This window comes from Ailuropoda melanoleuca, chromosome 14, assembly GCF_002007445.2.
Source record: "Ailuropoda melanoleuca isolate Jingjing chromosome 14, ASM200744v2, whole genome shotgun sequence".
Classification (NCBI taxonomy): Eukaryota; Metazoa; Chordata; class Mammalia; order Carnivora; family Ursidae; genus Ailuropoda; species Ailuropoda melanoleuca.
Genome location: NC_048231.1, coordinates 95001459 through 95019182, shown reverse-complemented (window position 1 = coordinate 95019182; position 17724 = coordinate 95001459).

Genomic DNA, 17724 nt, shown 5'->3' with positions numbered 1-17724 from the left:
AGAAAAATAATAGTGTAACCACTGTATAGAAACGAAAGTAACATGGTTGTTTAAATTTGCCCTAATACACTAAGAACATTTTCTTAAATTCAGTGGCCTTGGTGGGAAAGATTGTCATGCATTTAACACACCTCAAAATGCTATTTGGATAAAGGCAAAATATACTCAAGAGTGTCGAAGACTTTTAATTGTTATTAATACATCACAGCATTCTCAATTACATACAAATCAATTAAATACTTCATGGTACAAGCACTTGCCTCAGGATATGTCCGTGAGATGCTAAAATACACGGATTACAAATCACAAGCAGGTGCATCTATTTCTTTATCAATATTTTAAACACATGATTAAATTTTAATATTTGCCCACTTTGTTGGGTTCCTGTGAAACAATTTTCAAAAAGGGGTTGAGTCAAGAGAACATATAAGTCGCGGTAGCAAGAACTGGCACCAATGAATGACACATAACTTTCGTGTAATGACTTATATTTCCGTGAAACAAGTCTAGCTCCATACATATTATTTCCTTCTCATGCCTTACCAAAACAAAGCAAAACAAAGTAAAACAAAACAAAAAACCCACTGATTTCCTTAGAAGATAAAATCAATGTATACAGAATATTCACACTTGCCCCATAAGAAGCAAACTATTTTTAAATAATTAGCTCAAACCATATGGCGGTGTGGTGTGAGTGATACCTGTGGCTGTGCCAGTTGTAAGATGCCCGTGCCAATCTGCAGGAGATAATTTAGCAGTAGGAGCAGCTGGCTCCTTGGCAAGCTCTTTAAGCATTTTTCTTGGCACCCGTTACTTACCTCCAGCTTGATCGCTTGATAATACATTTTAAAAGGTCTATGGATTATTTGGCTAACATTTAACCTGTGTTTACCCCTTTTTCCTTTTTCATAAATGTTGCGTTTCTCAGGTCAAGTGCAGTGTGTGTGTGTGTGTGTGTGTGGGCACGCACGTGCATTAAGTGACACAAAGTTGTACCCAAGTCTGAAATGTGAAAAATGTTTGGAGAGCATATTATTATAGAAAACTCTTCCCTAAACTGTAACTTTATGAAACACCATCCCAAGTGAGGGTATCACAGATACCTTTAAGAAATTGATCAAATAATATAACACTGGATATATGTAGATTACAAATACAATGTTGAAGTCTCTCACTATCAAGCCTGGGTAGAAAAGGGCTAGATGAAATAGAAGACCACAGTCTAGATTCCTGACCAGTACCTGGTTTCTATCTATTATAATTGAGCAGACACAAGTAAAACAAGTAGAGTAAAGTAACTATTGAAACAGATGAATTATCGCAGTTATATGGGCATGGTTAATTTTCTTACAAAGCTTTTCCAAAGATCCATACTTTAAAGCAAGATATAAAATGTTACTTTTTAGCACAGAAGTGCTAATTTCAGTCTTTGCAGAAGGAGTTTGCTTTTTGGAGATTAATTCTAAAAAACATGATTAAGCATTTGGTACTTAACAAATTCCACCATAGTTTATATTTATATTCCTATGTATTTAGGCTCATAAATATATGTATATGTGAATGCACGTGCATTTAGATATGTATGTATGGATTAGACTGAATTACGGGCTATTTCTTACCCAATCCTGTACCCATGCACACTCCCTTGAAGCCTCTTCCCAAAGGTAAAACGTTCTTCCTCAAACTTGAACTTGGTTATCAGCCCCTGACTTACATTGTCCAAAGGGATGTTTGCAAATCTAATGCAAGCAAAGATTTGAGAAATACTTGTGCAGTGAAATTGCCCTTTTGCACCATGGTTGTTGTCATAAAAAGAGCTTCACCTGAGCGGTAAGTAAAATGTAGGGGGTCAGTGCATAAACACACAGCCAACCCCAGGCTAAAGGAGCATAGACTCTTCAGACAACACGAAGATCCACACGAAGAAAATGGAAAATGCTTATTGTCACGTGTTTCTGAGTCTTGTGTGTGCTTTTTTTGTTTTTTGTTTTTTGTTTTTGCTACACAGCAATTGCTGACTGATTCAAAGTACTTTACTTTTTTGGGGGGGGAGGGGCAGAGGGAGGGGGAGAGGGAATCTTCAGCAGGCTCCACACTGGGGTTAATCTCACAACCCTGAGATTATGACCCGAGCTCAAATCAAGAATTGGACACTTAACCGACTGAACCACCCAGGTGCCCCTGTACTTTACATTTTTTTAACAATTTTATTTATTCATGAGAGAGAGAGAACGTATGTGAGAGAGAGCACAAGCAGGGGAGGGGCAAAGGGAGAGGGAGAAGCAGGCTCCCCACTTGACCCCAGCACCCCCGGATCATGACCTGAGCTTAAGGCAGACGCTTAACTGACTGAGCCACCCAGGCGCCCCATACTTTACATTTTTAACAATTTTCTATATGCGTAGAAGCGTTGTGGTATATTCTTAAACATATATCAATATGGTCAATACTCCCTAATATTCCTTATTAATATAATTTCTACCTAACAACTTTCTATCATATTTGTATACACTTGGGGTTGGGAAGAACTTTAGCAAGCAAAGGAAAATGTAAGTCATAGCAGGGAAGAAACTTTTAAGCCATGAGAGAAAAAAATTGCATACATGTCTGCGATTTTCTTATGATAGAAGAAAATTTTCTTCTGATAGAAATCACAGAAGAGCAACTGGATTAAAATATGTGATATATACATATAAAAAGCACACATAGAAAATAATGTGTGAAATGATAAAAAGCTAATATAGCATGAAGTTCTATAAATAATTAAGAGCAAATCAATGAAAATTAGTGAAGACTCTGAATAAGCAATTCATGAAAAAGGAAATATAAATCATCAAAAAAACCATAAAATTATAATTGGGCATCACTAATATAAAGAGATATATGGCTTGTTTCACCAGCCGTATTGGTATTAATAAAAGCAAATATAATTGAACATATTTTTTGATAGCAGACACTAGGGTGATGGGCTATTCAGAGTGTGAAAGGTTACGGAATCTCTGGAAGTGGTTTGTTATTAAATTAAGAAAAGGAAAACGGGGCAAGTGTTCCCCACAATACTATTCCATCTTACTGGTGTGTGTGTGTGTGTGTGTGTGTGTGTGTGTGTATACGTATATATGTATATATGTGTGTATATATATAAAAAACTTTTTTCTACATATATATGGTGAAGATATATTAGATATATATGTGTGAAAAAGTGAAATACAAAATAAATGTCCATCTCATGTAGAGTTTTATGATCTAAAGATTTATTGCATCATTATTAATTGCTCTTGCCTTTGTGAGTTTCATTATTCAAGTCCTATTCATCTTGCAAACCCTAGTTCCATGGCACTTCTTCAATCCCACGTCCTTTCTGCAAACCTTGTTTACTTCAGTTTCTTCTCTTTTTTTCCAAAATGTTTTGCACATATTGTCAGAAGCATCGAAATGAATGCTAAATAATTTTCTCATCAATATTATCACTATCTCATCTTCTAAATTGCCAACGCCTTGAGGCCTGGGTTGATTTTACATTATATCTCTGATCAATCACAGAACAAAGCACATGGATAGGTACAGAAAAGGCATTTGGAAATATTTTATAATGATTGCGTGATTTATTTGTATTACTGCTCAAATCAGTCAAGAGGCTCTTTAAAAAACTTCTCTTAAAGACTTTCTCAATTTTTCCTTCAACATGATGTTAAAATATTTTGGAGGCGTTGTTGGGACCAATAATAAAACAGAAATACAGAATTAGAAAATCTCGTATTTCCAATGGCTTATCAAGTGAAGTTCTAGGCCTATGCACATGAAATATACAAACTCTAAAGACAAATGTTATCTTTGTTACTGTAGTTCTTATCTTTTTTCTATTTGCCACATCGAAACGCTCCTTTGACTGTTAATTGTTTGGCATGAAATGATATTACATGAAAATTTCCTCTAAGCTCTATTTATTCCAATAATGATGCTACTTGAAAAGAGATTTTAAGGAAGGAAATACATACTACCTTCCTCCCAAAACTAAAAAAGAGCATCCTATTATCTACATTAATAGTTAATGCAACTATAAACACCTTTGTTCCTAATATCTCATTTATCTGATGTCTATGTTCTTAACAGTTTCTGTTTTATTGAATTATAAGAGGACGAGCCAAGGTCCATTTTCTGTGCTGCCCTTCCCACATTTCTCAAGACATACTCCCCATTATTACTCGCATAATAATGGCACAAAGTCCAAACGAGACTATACATACATTAACTCATTTAATTGTCATAACGAACTTATGAGGTTGGTCCTATTTTTATACCCTTTTTATGAATGACAAAGTTGGGATATGGTAGGGTTAAATAATTTTCCAAGTTGTATTTGATAAGTTGAAAAACCAGGAGTTTTACCAAATTCACCTAATTCCATAATTCCTCTGTCATAAAACTTCCCTCTCAGAATACCTTCTCCTCACTCCTAACCTAATAATCTTAAGGGAAACTAAAACATGCATATGCACACGCAAACTCACATACATACACGAACAGGCACACAAAACTTAACCCAATATATGATTGGAATCTCTTACAATATATTATATTTAACTTCATAACAATACTCATAACCTTGGATACACATTAAATTCACCTCAAGAATGTTGCTGAAATACCTACATCTGATACTCACCACAGATCAAATTGCACATACACCCAACATCCTTGAGCAATACAACCAACTTTGAGAATTACTATTATGCAGTGATTCCATTTATGCCACAGCATTTTTTCTAGTAATAACTTGCTGAACAGCTTTATTTTTTTTAAATTTAATTTTATTATATTATGTTAATCACCATACAGTACATCCCCAGATTCCGATGTAAAGTTTGGCTTCATTAGTTGCGTATAACACCCAGTGCACCATGCAATACGTGCCCTCCTTACTACCCATCACCAGTCTATCCCATTCCCCCACCCCCTCCCCTCTGAAGTCTTCAGTTTGTTTCTCATAGTCCATAGTCTCTCATGTTTCATTCCCCCTTCTGATTACCCCCCTTTTCTTTATCCCTTTCTTCCCCTACCGATCCTCCTAGTTCTTATGTTCCATAGATGAGAGAAATCATATGATAATTGTCTTTCTCTGCTTGACTTATTTCACTTAGCATTATCTCCTCCAGTGCCGTCCATGTTGCAGCAAATGTTGAGAATTCGTTCTTTCTGATAGCTGAGTAATATTCCATTGTATATATGGACCACAGCTTCTTAATCCAGTCATCTGTTGAAGGGCATCTCGGCTCCTTCCATGATTTGGCTATTGTGGACAATGCAGCTATGAACATTGGGGTGCATATGGCCCTTCTCTTTACTACGTCTGTATCTTTGGGGTAAACACCCAGTAGTGCAATGGCTGGGTCATAGGGTAGTTCAATTTTTAACTTTTTAAGGGACCTCCACACTGTTTTCCAGAGTGGCTGTACCAACTTGCATTCCCACCAACAATGTAGGAGGGATCCCCTTTCTCCACATCCTCTCCAACAATTGTTGTTTCTTGCCTTGTCTATCTTTGCCATTCTAACTGGCGTAAGGTGGTATCTCAGTGTGGTTTTGATTTGAATTTCCCTGATGGCTAATGATTTTGAACATTTTTTCATGTGTCTGTTAGCCATTTGTATGTCTTCATTGGAAAAGTGTCTGTTCATATCTTCTGCCCATTTTATGATTTGTTTATTTGTTTCTCGTGTATTGAGTTTGAGAAGTTCTTTGTAGATCTTGGATACCAGTCCTTTATCTGTGGTGTCCTTTGCAAATATATTCTCCCATTCTGTGGGCTGTCTCTTAGTTTTTTTGACTGTTTCCTTGGCTTGAACAGCTTTATTTTTTAACTAGAAATATCTGATGTATAATCTAAAAGGCTTTCGTCTCCTTTTCTCATGAGATTCATTATCCTGCCCTTTAATTATCTGATCTTCCCATCCAGAAGGGAGCCATCTTGAATCAGAACTGTTCTCTTTGTTGCGACTGTCTGAGTCTTCATATCAAGGGCCTCTAAGCTTTACAACATTTTATGTTAATCCACTTTGTCTAATGTTCTCACCTGGCTTGGAATCCAGTTGAGGGAGCCCTAACCCCTTTCTCCTACAGCAGTTCACAGATCTCCATGTTAATTATCATTATTTTACACAGCTAAGACTAGTGTTAATGGATTACCAGGACTATATTGAGTCTCCAAGCTCTCTTTACTCAGGACCACATTATTTACAAGTGCTATCAACTCCCTCCATGAAAGTACCCAGGTTGTCCTCCTCACTGTCACTGCTTTGTTTATCTCCTGCATCTAGCGCATAACAGGAACTTAACAAGTGTTTGGTGAATGAATAATAAAAACTTACACATTTTTTGATTTATTTGTTCCTGTTCATCCTGAACTATCCTATTTAGACATTATCTGTTTTCAATCATATTTATAATTACTAGTTCAAGTTGGGATTGAAACTAAAATATGCTGTAGGAATTCATTATGAGTGTCACCCAGGAGGGTTGTCGACAAATCTTTGGCCTGTTCCTGCAAAAATGCAGGAATTAGTGTGCTATGTGGATTAGGGCAGGCTGCTACACTTTAGAGTTTTGGTAGAAAAAAAGTTTGTATTTGATCACCACTATTGATTCTCTCAGCTTAAATATTGTTTCCTTTCACCCCTGCTTAAAGATTTTATTTTCTTTCTCTTCAAATATTTGTATTGGATCCTCTTCAATTTTTCTGGTTCTTTAAGAAAACACACAAATATTCAAAATGACACACCATGTCCAGTTAGAGGTTGCTTCATATTGACTATTCTCCTTTTCAAATTGCTTATCAAGTTTTGATTCAAATTCAAATTCTTTAAAAATGTATATCTAATTCTTTTCCTTCTTGCCCTCCTCCTTCCTTTTTCCTGTCTTTCCCTTCCTTTTCTTTCTATTTCTTTTTGTGTTTTGTTTGTCCCTGTGCCTGATCAATTATTGTGTCCAATCTCTTGAACACTTATTAAATAATTAATCCATTGATTTATTAAAACAGCGTTTATTTAAGGATGCACCATGCTGGAGGCACGACACCAGGTGACAGAGTGATGCCACTGTAATATAAAGCATGAAGCTAGCAGAGAATCACAAGCGTGAAGACAAGAGCAAAATAAGTTATTTTTGTTTGTGCACCTATTCTTTGAACAGCAGTCATCCTTTTAAAACATCACCCTGTTGTGAATGTACATTTTAATATATATTATTATGGCCTTGACTGCCATTGTTGCCTGCAAACTTAGAAGCAATATATCCATCGACGGATAACCCCATAGTCCTCTATCCTAGCATCAAAATAACTGAAAAAAAAAATCAGTAAAGCACAACCCCAGGCTACATGTACCTCCAGGAGATGTCCTTATTTATTTTTTAAATGAGTGGACTTAATTCATCTCAAATACATTTAGAATTTTATTTCATGGCTTGTTATAATTAGCCAGAAGTGCATTTCACATTCTAATTTTCTTTCCAGAAGTTCTATTGGCTCAAGCAGCGTAAATCTTTCTCTTACTATTTTTCCCCCACCTGCTCAGCCAGCCCACCAGCATGTGATTCAGCAGTTCTTTGTATTATTAAGATATAATCAAATGGCTGCAGATAGATCTTATCAATGTATCTCTCTATGATCGGTGGATAAGAGAACAAATAGTTTTTTCCTAATTAACATTCTAGAACTAATCCCTAGACTATCTGGTGGCTTCCCCAAGATGGTTCTTTCTACTTTATTTTCTTTTTAGACATTATTGATGAACCTAAAGTCTCTAAACCCTCTGGGGTTTAGAATGCTGGGTTTCTTTTTAAGCGCTCCACTGTCTCTGATCTATCAACTGAGTAATACTTAGTACACCCGAAGGACATAATTCTCCCCCAGAGTTGAATGACCTCTTACCTCTTTCTCAACTCCATTTTTGTAGGGTCAGTATTTTTTCTCCTTTCAAAATCTTTGATTTCCCCTTATTAAGTTTCCAGTCTAAGCCTGCCTGCCTCCCAGTCTTCAGACTCTTATCACGTTCACATTCCCTTCATCTCTTCTCAATCTCTTCTTCCATTCATGTTTTTCTCTCTTTCAGCATTATTATTGTTTTCTCTCATGTCTAAGTCTCCTTTGTTTTCCTTCCCATCTCTTCATCTCTTCTCCTTCTTCTTCTCTTTCCCCTCCCCCTCCCTCTCCCCCTCTCTCTTTCTCTCCTCCTCCCCTCTTCTTCTTCACCTTCCCCCTCACCCTTCTCCCTCCTCTTCCCCTCCCCCTCCCCTTCCCATTCCCCTTCTCCTTCTCCTTCTTCTTCTTTTTCCTTAACTCTTTCAGACTATTTCATTCAGCTGGTCATGGGTATTTGCATTGTCGTCTTTCTCTGTTCCTGGAAGTGTGATCTCTGGCTTCTTAATTGGACTTTGCCTACTTTCTTTTCTCTTCATTCTCTTATGCTCAGATCCTCTCACTTCTTTGGACTCCCCTCCTTTCTCATCTTCCTTTCTCCCAAAATATGAATCCCCCAGTTTCTCTTTTGCTTTGTCATTGAGTGGCATATATAAGGGCTCTTCTGAGACAGAGAATTGTCAATACTTTAAACCATGTAATTAGATACACAGCTCCATACCTCTAGGTCTTTGAACAATATTAATGGATAGGGAAAGACAATGTTATGGGATTTAGATTTAAACCAAGAGCAAATAAACCATACGTGAGGAAAAAAATCTCACAGGGTCACAAATAATCCTTTCTCAATTGCTCAAAGTGCATAAATTTTGGGAAGGTCCCTTATATGGCAGCCCTGAGATGATCCTTTTAAATGTAACTATACAATAGGATGACCTTATTAAAAAGTTATAGAGCCAACATATAGATATCTTGCTTACTAAAAGAAAAAAATGACATTCATTTCCTTAATTAATTAATTAATAATGATCAGCCTATTTTAGGAGCTTCATATCACACTAAGATAGGGGCATGCAGAAGGACAGCCCAGCAGTTGTTAACCATTGAATAATTCAGGGCTGGTTGACAAGTTGTCACTACTCCCTGAGTAAGCTGTCACCTCCCCAACCAGTGTGGACCACTGAAAACCCTCCCATCAGCCAACAACTAAAGAACTGATACTTGGACCAGAGAGAGCCTCCATATACCTCCTGTAAGGCCCACTCCAAGAGTCTATGCCAGATTGATGGCTATTTTGAATTTTACCCTAGAAAACTGGAAAAAAAAAATCATCCTTTTTGTTAAACTCACAAACCGGGGTTATGCAGCTAGTGAATATCACATCAGAGTTATGCACAAGTTATGTGAAAGCATGGAGGAATTGTTAATAAAAATATAACCAACCTGTGCCTTGTTCTTTTCCAGTACATCATCTCATCTCGTTCTAGAAGGAATCCTCCAGCTGGGCTTGGATTGGAGCTCCCCAGGTCCGACTCGGGTGCTGTGGGGGGTGCCTGCTCCTCATTGCTCCTGCTCTGCTCGTTCACACGATCACACCATTGAACAATGGGGTGTGCAGTGGTGTTCTGAGCGCTTAAAAAATAGCAAGTCACCAGGCACAACTTTGTATTTCCTCCTGATGGTCTGTTTTTTATGTGGGTGGTTGTCACCAGCTGATGACCACAGCTCAGATTTCTAAAGGCAATAGGGCACATAGATGTTAAAAACATAAACGGGTAGCTGGAATCTCAGCTATGCGTGTACTCTACGTTTGGGTACAATAAACACTAAAATAAAATCATCAGATTTTAAGTGTGAAAGTGCATTAATAAACAGCCTAAATGAACAACTTTCAAATAAAAGTTAAAAAAAATATATCAAAGTAGATGCCACAACACTCATTATTAATTTAATAAACTGGTTTTAAAATTTTCCCACAGAAAATATGATGTCTATTGTGATAATGCTGTGCTTCAAAAAGAGATGTTCACAGATCACTCATATGCTGACATTTTTTGCACACAGACTCCAAATAAGTATCTATCCCTCAGGTTGCCATTCAGTCTTACACTGTGTGTCCCCAAGCCCTATGCGCTCCATACAAATACTCTACTTAAAGCTCACATTTGGCTTATTCTAAAAGATTTGCCATACTTTGATTCTTTATTAATGAATTCCACCAGACCAAGAATGTAATTTTCTTGTAGCTACCTATTCAAATCTTATCCATTCATCCACACTGACTTTGAATGTCACTTCTCCACAGAGCCATCATTCCTCCTTGCAGGTCAGATAGACCTGTCTCTTCTAAACTCGCTCTGCATTTAGGGCCTGTTCCCTTTAGGTACTTACCACATTCAGCCGGGCATTGTTGTTAATTGAGAGTATTTCAGATCTTCCCTTCTAAACCATGAGCACTTTGAGACCAAGATTTAAGTCATTACTCATTTGTACAAGGCAACAGTGCATAGCATAATGCCATGTTCAGAAGAGGTACTTAATAAATAATTAATGAACATAGCATCAACAATATTACTGGGCCAGAGTCAAGAGCACCAGCCTTTTTTTTTTTTTTTTGGTTTCATAAAAAAAGTCTTAAATATTTTCTCTATTGGATTGTAGCTTAGACCTTTGCATACCTGATCGCTCTGCTTGCTACAAGTGGCCTTGAATAGGACTATATTAAACACTGACTGTGAGAGAGAGCAAGAGATTAATAATAAACCAAAGGGGCAATTGGACAAACAAAATTAAGGCAATATTAAGGCCTTGAGCTAAGTAAGTTGTGAGATGTTAGTTTATTTTTTCCTCCCGTTTGTGAATTCATTATATTAAACTTTAAGAAGAATATTGGCTGATTTTGCAACATAGAATGAAATATTTCACAGATTTAATTATGCATCACCAGCTCCAGGGTTCTTTAGGTTCTTAATCAGAAGAGATAATACATTTATGAAAAATGAATTATTTTGGTCAAAATTTTATGAATTACTTGAAGTCCCCCTCTTCTCAAATCCAATTCTTATGCTTCATCATCTATACATTCTACGCTATCCCAAACATTAGGACTGTGTTTTATGCAAGACAGAATAGGGAGATGAAAGATAAGAAAACAAGGATTTGTTATCAAAATAATGGGGGTGCCTGGGCGGCATAGTCAATTAAGTGACCAGCTCTTGGTTTCAGCTCAGGTTGTGATCTCGGGGTCCTGAAACTGAGCCCTGCATCAGGCTCTGTGCTCAGCATGGGGTCTGATTGGGTTTTTCTCTTTCCCTCTGCACCTCTTACCCACACTTGCTCTCTCTCTCTCTCTCTCTCAAAAATAAATAAATAAATCTTAAAAAATATATTGATTTAAATGTAAGTATGTCCATGACTTCAATATCAGTCTTGGTCAGGTCACAGGAAATTTGGGGCATCATAGCATGTCATCACTGCCATGTTTCACAAAGAACAGGAGCTATTTCACAAAGGAAATGGCATAGTGGTTGGGGCTTCTTGTTTTAATTCTTGCTTCTGTTTGACACTTAACTTCCTTTCTAGGTTGATTAGATTTTCTTTCTTGACTTCACAACCAGTAGTCAGTCTTTCTCTGTCTCTCTTCCATATTAGTGTTTTAGATATAGAATGGAATACACGTAATACATAACGTATGGGGAATTATATACAAAATCAATGAATATACATATTGGACATATATGTATGTATGTATATGCATGTATATATGAGTATATATACATAAATATTTTTATACTGTACACAAAACCATACAAATCCTTAAGCAACCTATAAATGAGGTTTCTTCAAAGGTATGGGATATTAACTGAAGACATTCAATCACCATTTATTCTTTTCTTTTCAGAGATTTTTTTTAAAGATTTATTTATTTATTTGAGAGAGAATGAGAGAGAGATAGAGCTCACCCACACATTTGGAGAAGGACAGAGGAAAAGAATCTCCAGCAGATTCCCCACTGAGCTGGGAGCTGGACACAGGGCTTGATCTTGGGACCCTGAGACCATGACCTGAGCTGAATTCGAGAGTCAGACACTCAACTGACTGAGCCACCCAGGTGCCCATCAATCAGCATTAATTCTATATATACATTACATATAAGTCTATTATATATGTGTATTTTATATATTATATGTGAATAACATATACCTATTATATATATCTATGTATATATGGAAGAAATGCTGATTGAATGTATATAGAATATATGTGCATATATATATAACTGTATATGGAATGTATGTAGGATGTATATCCTATAAATGGATGTGGAATATATGTATAGAGAGAATAAATGCTGATTGAATGTCTTCAGTTAACATCTTATACCTTTGAAAAAACCCCACTTAACATTCCTCAAGGATTTGTAGGGTTTTGTCAATCATACTGTATAAAAGTTTGTGTGAATATATATATATATGCCCATATACATATATTTGTATGTGTAAATATATATATATGCACACGCTCATACATGGACATAAATGTGTATATATTTACCTACATGTTTAAATGTTATTTACTATTTATATAAAAGAATGGAATGGTCTCTGTGCCTATGTTTTTTTTCTCAATTTATTTGCACTTACTACCCAGGAAAAAATGAACCATTTTTCTATAATTAAGCAATGGGTCAATGAGTTCATTTTTAACAAGGGTTAAATACCATGCCTTTTGGGTTGAGAATGTTTACAGTAAGCAGTCCTTCAGCTTAAGATATAAGAAGAGGATTTTAACTGGCAACTTCGTGAATCAAGAAATATTTACAAACCAATATTATTAAAAATTCCATATTTGGAACAATTCCTGAAGGAAAACAAAAATAAATAAATAAATAAATAAATACATAAATAAATACCTTGACCTGAGCCCATGAAAATTCTGCAAAAAGAAAGAAAGAAAAGCAAATGCAGAGAGAGTTGGTGATTTTGATGGTAGTACATGAATGAAGTAAGTGTTAGAAAACATCTGTTTTGCATTCAATTAAAATTGCTGAAATGCGCTCTAGGAAACAAAAGATGAAAATGAGGGGATTCATGTTTATTTTGTATTCTACATTGAAAAGTAAGCTTGCTGAGTTTAAACATGATAAAATTACAAGGAAAATAAAGATATAACTGTAGAATTAAAAAGCTGTGTTTGAAGCAGTGAAATGTAAAATTGATACCAAAGAGAAAATTAAATTAGTGATGTGAAGAACAAACTTGGGAAAGTGCTACCCAGAATTCACCAGGCCAAAAGATGAAGGGGGCAGGGGACACGGGGGCGATGCCCATATAAAGAGACATCAGGGTGAAAATCCATGAAGATGAGTCCAGTAAAAAAAAAGAAGAAGAAAATTAAAATAATGTTAATGTAATTAGAGACTATGGCAATAAGAACCATGCTTTTTTTTTTTTTAAGATTTTATTTATTCATTTAAGAGCAAGAAAGATAGACAGAGCACAAGCAAGGGGAGAGGCAGAGGGAGAAGCAGACTCCCTGCACAGCTGGGAGCCCAACACAGGGCTCGATCCAGGACCTGGAGATCAGAACCTGAGCCGAAGGCAGACGCTTAACCATCTCAGCCATGCACTTGCCCCAAGAACCAAACTTCTGTTTGAGGAAATGGAAAAGAATAGAAGTAATATGAATTTCTCCATTTTCCTATGCTTGCATTTTGGATGTTATTTAAAAATAGCTTCAAATGTATTTTTTAAAAACTGACTTTAATTATAAGTAAAAACAGTACCAATTCCCTGTAGAATAAACTAAAGAAAATATAGTTCAACAAAGAATAAGGCCACGTCGGAGGCCATTAAAAGATTTACTTAAAAATTATGCACATCCATTATAAAGGAAATATGGACACATATAAATCTTGTGTGTATTTAATAAAAGAAAAAAATATTTTTATGGCCAAAAAAGGGGCAAAATCCATGAGGTATAATTCATTCCAATTCAGTAGGCCTACTGGTAGGCAAGATGCTTGTGCTATATGTTTTCTTTCATCTACTCATTCAATAAATATTTTTAAAATGCTGGAATTTACTTGACGCTGTTCTCTGGTACGAAACACAAGAGGATGAAATACACAGATCTACCAGTCTCATAAAGATTAAGTGAGCAAATCAATAATTCTCACAGGAAACAGTCATTGCTATGAAGAGCTTTTAAAAAGCTGGGGGATGGGATGCCTGGGTGGATCAAGGGGTTGAGCCTCCAACTCTTGATTTCAGCCCAGGTCATGACCTCAGGATCTTGAGATGAAGCCCCTGTCAGGCTCTCTGCTCAATGGGGAATCTGCTTGAGATTCTTCCTCACCCTGTGCCCCTCCCCCATCCCCTCTTCCACCCCCCACCCCCGAGTGCTTTCTCTCTCTCTCCTTCTTTTTCTTGCTCTCAAATAAATACATCTTTTTTTTTAAATCTAATTGATACTAGAATTCTTGCTGTCCATAACATGGCTAGCCAAAATGTAATTCTTTGGGATTAGATTTTGAATGATTCAGTTTGCTTTATATTCAGAAGATTCTTAGAAGAGATTAAATCATTGTTACTAGCATGTAATACAGACAGTATCTTTGAAATAGGACTTTAAACTTCAATTATCATAGAAATTAAAGAATATTAACGCTGGAAATAAACCCAGTTTCAAATGATTATTCCATAACTAAGGTGCAATGCATATTAAACCAATCCCCTTTTGAAAATTCTGGAGTAGAAAATGTCCTTAAAACATTCTTTTAAAGTTGCTCTAAAATTAAAATGGCTTTCTTTAAAAACTCAGTTTTTAAAAATTGTTCTTCTCCTTCTGGGACCTGATAAGCCAAGTTGTTCTTTTTTCCTTTTTTTTTTTCCTCCCCCTCAGAGGGAAAGGACATTTTATGACTAAGTTGTAAACCATTAACAAGCTAGTGTTGTAACTGAAGGGCTGACAGAGTCTTAACTATGATGGTTCAATCTGGATCACTTTTGTCTCTTAGCTGCTGCAGGGATATACCATCAAGTGCTAAAGACAGTATCTGATAGTTTGGCAGGTAAGGAGGGGCGGTAATCTTCTTTAAATCCGTACAAGTTGATTCTCCCTGAGGTACCTCTAGCTATACATAAACATTCTGTGTTTCTACATATGCATATCTATCCATTTCAGAGAAAACAGAAATGTCCCATTCTTTCTTTAGACTTCAGAATTGGCTTCGCAGATAACTCAGATGTGCTTCCCCCTCATACAGTCAGAAGTAACCAATGCAATCTTTAAAAAGAACTGTGAATATCAAGATATAAAACAAGCAACCAAACATTACAGAATAATCCCAATATTTTAGTTTCAAACTGCAGTCATACTATATACAGTGTACTATGCTCATACTACATACAGGTGGCATTTTATTGCCACTCTATATATGTTTATATATATATATAATTTATGTGTATACATATATATTCTTCATCTAACTTGTGTTTTAGCTATTTCGATTGCTCTCTGTGACCACTACTCTGTTAGCTCTTCTGAGGATAGAGGCTATGAGTTAATCATCTATGCATTCTGCACAGGGAGAATTGGTCTTTATAGACTTCCATAAATAATGCTACTAAAATACTTTTTTTTAAATTATTTATTTATTTTGAGAGAGAGAGAAAGCATGAGCAGAGGGCGAGGGAGAAGCAGGCTCCCCACTGAGCAGGGAGCCCCATGCAGGACTCGATTCCAGAACCCTGGGATCATGACAAGAGCCAAAGGCAGATGCTCAACCCACTGAGCCACGCAGGTGCCCTAAAATATTATTATTAATTTAACTAATTTATAATATGGCTATAATAATACGTTAAATTGTATGTTCTTGCAGTTTTTTATCGAGGGAAATTCTTGGCATAGTCTGACACCTCATTCCAGTTGTGCAACCCGAGACACCGTTTCTCGTTACAAGTTAGACTCGCACACCTTTTTTGAACGCTAGATACCTAATGGTAGCAGGAGAAAATGTCCAAATATTAGGCCTTACAAGCTCCTAACTATCAGCAGAGAGGAAAGTGTAATGTGGCTGAAATTATTTTTTTAAACCCTGTCCTCTATTCTACAGAGAATATAAATCTCAAAAATGTGACTGCCCAAGCATCTGCTCTCTTGCCGGCGAAGGCTGGCCAGTGTTCTTACGAGCCCTAGAGCTGCCAAGAGTGCCTTGCGCGGGGGTGTGAACGGCTGGCTCCCGAACTGGAACGGACCTGAAACGAGGCCAGAGCGCGCAGGTTCGGGAAAGGCCGCGGCGCGGGAGGGGAAAGGATGCCAGGTTCTCTCAGCAATCACCCACATATGTCCATTTGCTCTGTAACTGCAGTATGCTTTATTCCGTTTCAGAGGGCAAATCAAGCCGCAAGAGAAGGTTAGAGACGGTTCTTCATCTCCATGGAAAATAAAATGAGGTACAGATGGTGAGGATCCGCTCGCCTTTATGACCTGGAGTTGGAAAGGTGGTGGCTTGTCATGATCACCTGATTTGGCTGAAGTCCTACAGATCACAGTGGGTGGTTTTAATGTTGTAGACAATTACTCTTCCCATCCGCTAATCCCCCAAATGATTTCTGGAGTAAAAAATGTCATTCTTACGGCAAGAAAATATAATTGTGCTGACTCAGGTTTGGGAGAGAAACTAGAAATTATTCATTCAAAATACCACTCAAGATTAAAAAAAAAAAAAGTATAGGAAAAGAAGGAGAAAACTCAACACTTTTACTGACTCTATAAAACTTCAGTAGATGTTTTCATTACACGGGTAGAGCATTCACTACATGGGGAGGACTGATGAATAAAAATCATGTTATCCATCTTAGACACTTGCCTATAGAAAAACCAATGAGGAAAACTGGGATATTTTATCTCCTCTGGCTTTATTCTTATTTCACTTGTTCTTACAAATAAAATAAAATATTTAATTATGAAATATTTCAAAAATACAGGGCAACAAATAGTATCAGTAGATAACCATTTACTAAATGATGCTATAATGAAGGTGAGTGCTGTGAGGGCACATTTATATAGACGAAAATCTTGTGCATATGTCGTTTTCATATATTAATATATTGCTATATCCATGCAGCACCTGGGTGGCTTGGTCCTGGAGTCTCAGGACCTACTGCTTAGTAGGGAGTCTGCTTCTCCCTCTCCCTCTGCACCCCCCACCCCAGATTTTGTTCACTCTTTCTCTCTCGCTCTGTCTCTCTCTAATAAGTAAATAAGATCTTAAAATATATAAATATATTGCTATATCCACTAAGTAGAAATAATACTGTTTGTGTTTTTTACACAATGCGTATTGTAATATATCATAAAACAGTATTTTTACATATGGTTTACTAGCCCATTGAATTTCATTGCCATCTTCATCATATTCCAAGTGCCAATACATAAATGGCTCTTTTTCTTTCTTCTTTGTAAATTTTCATTTATCTCTCTATGCTTGTGCCATTATCATACTGTTTGAATTAGTGGCTTTATAATAAACCTTATCTAATATGGCAAGTTTTTGACTTATTTTTCTTTATGGAAATTGCCTCTTGATCATTTCATCTTCTGTATGAACTTTTGGATCAGCTTGCCTGATTGCATTGCAATTATGAGATACTTTTGGGGGAAAATGATTATCTTTGTGATTTGGCAGTTACGAATATTTTTATTTTTACTTAGATCTTTATGTGTCATGATAAAATATGATAATTTTTTTACAAAACTTGAACAGCTTTGTGAAATGCATCCTGATGACTGTTTTGTTGCAATTA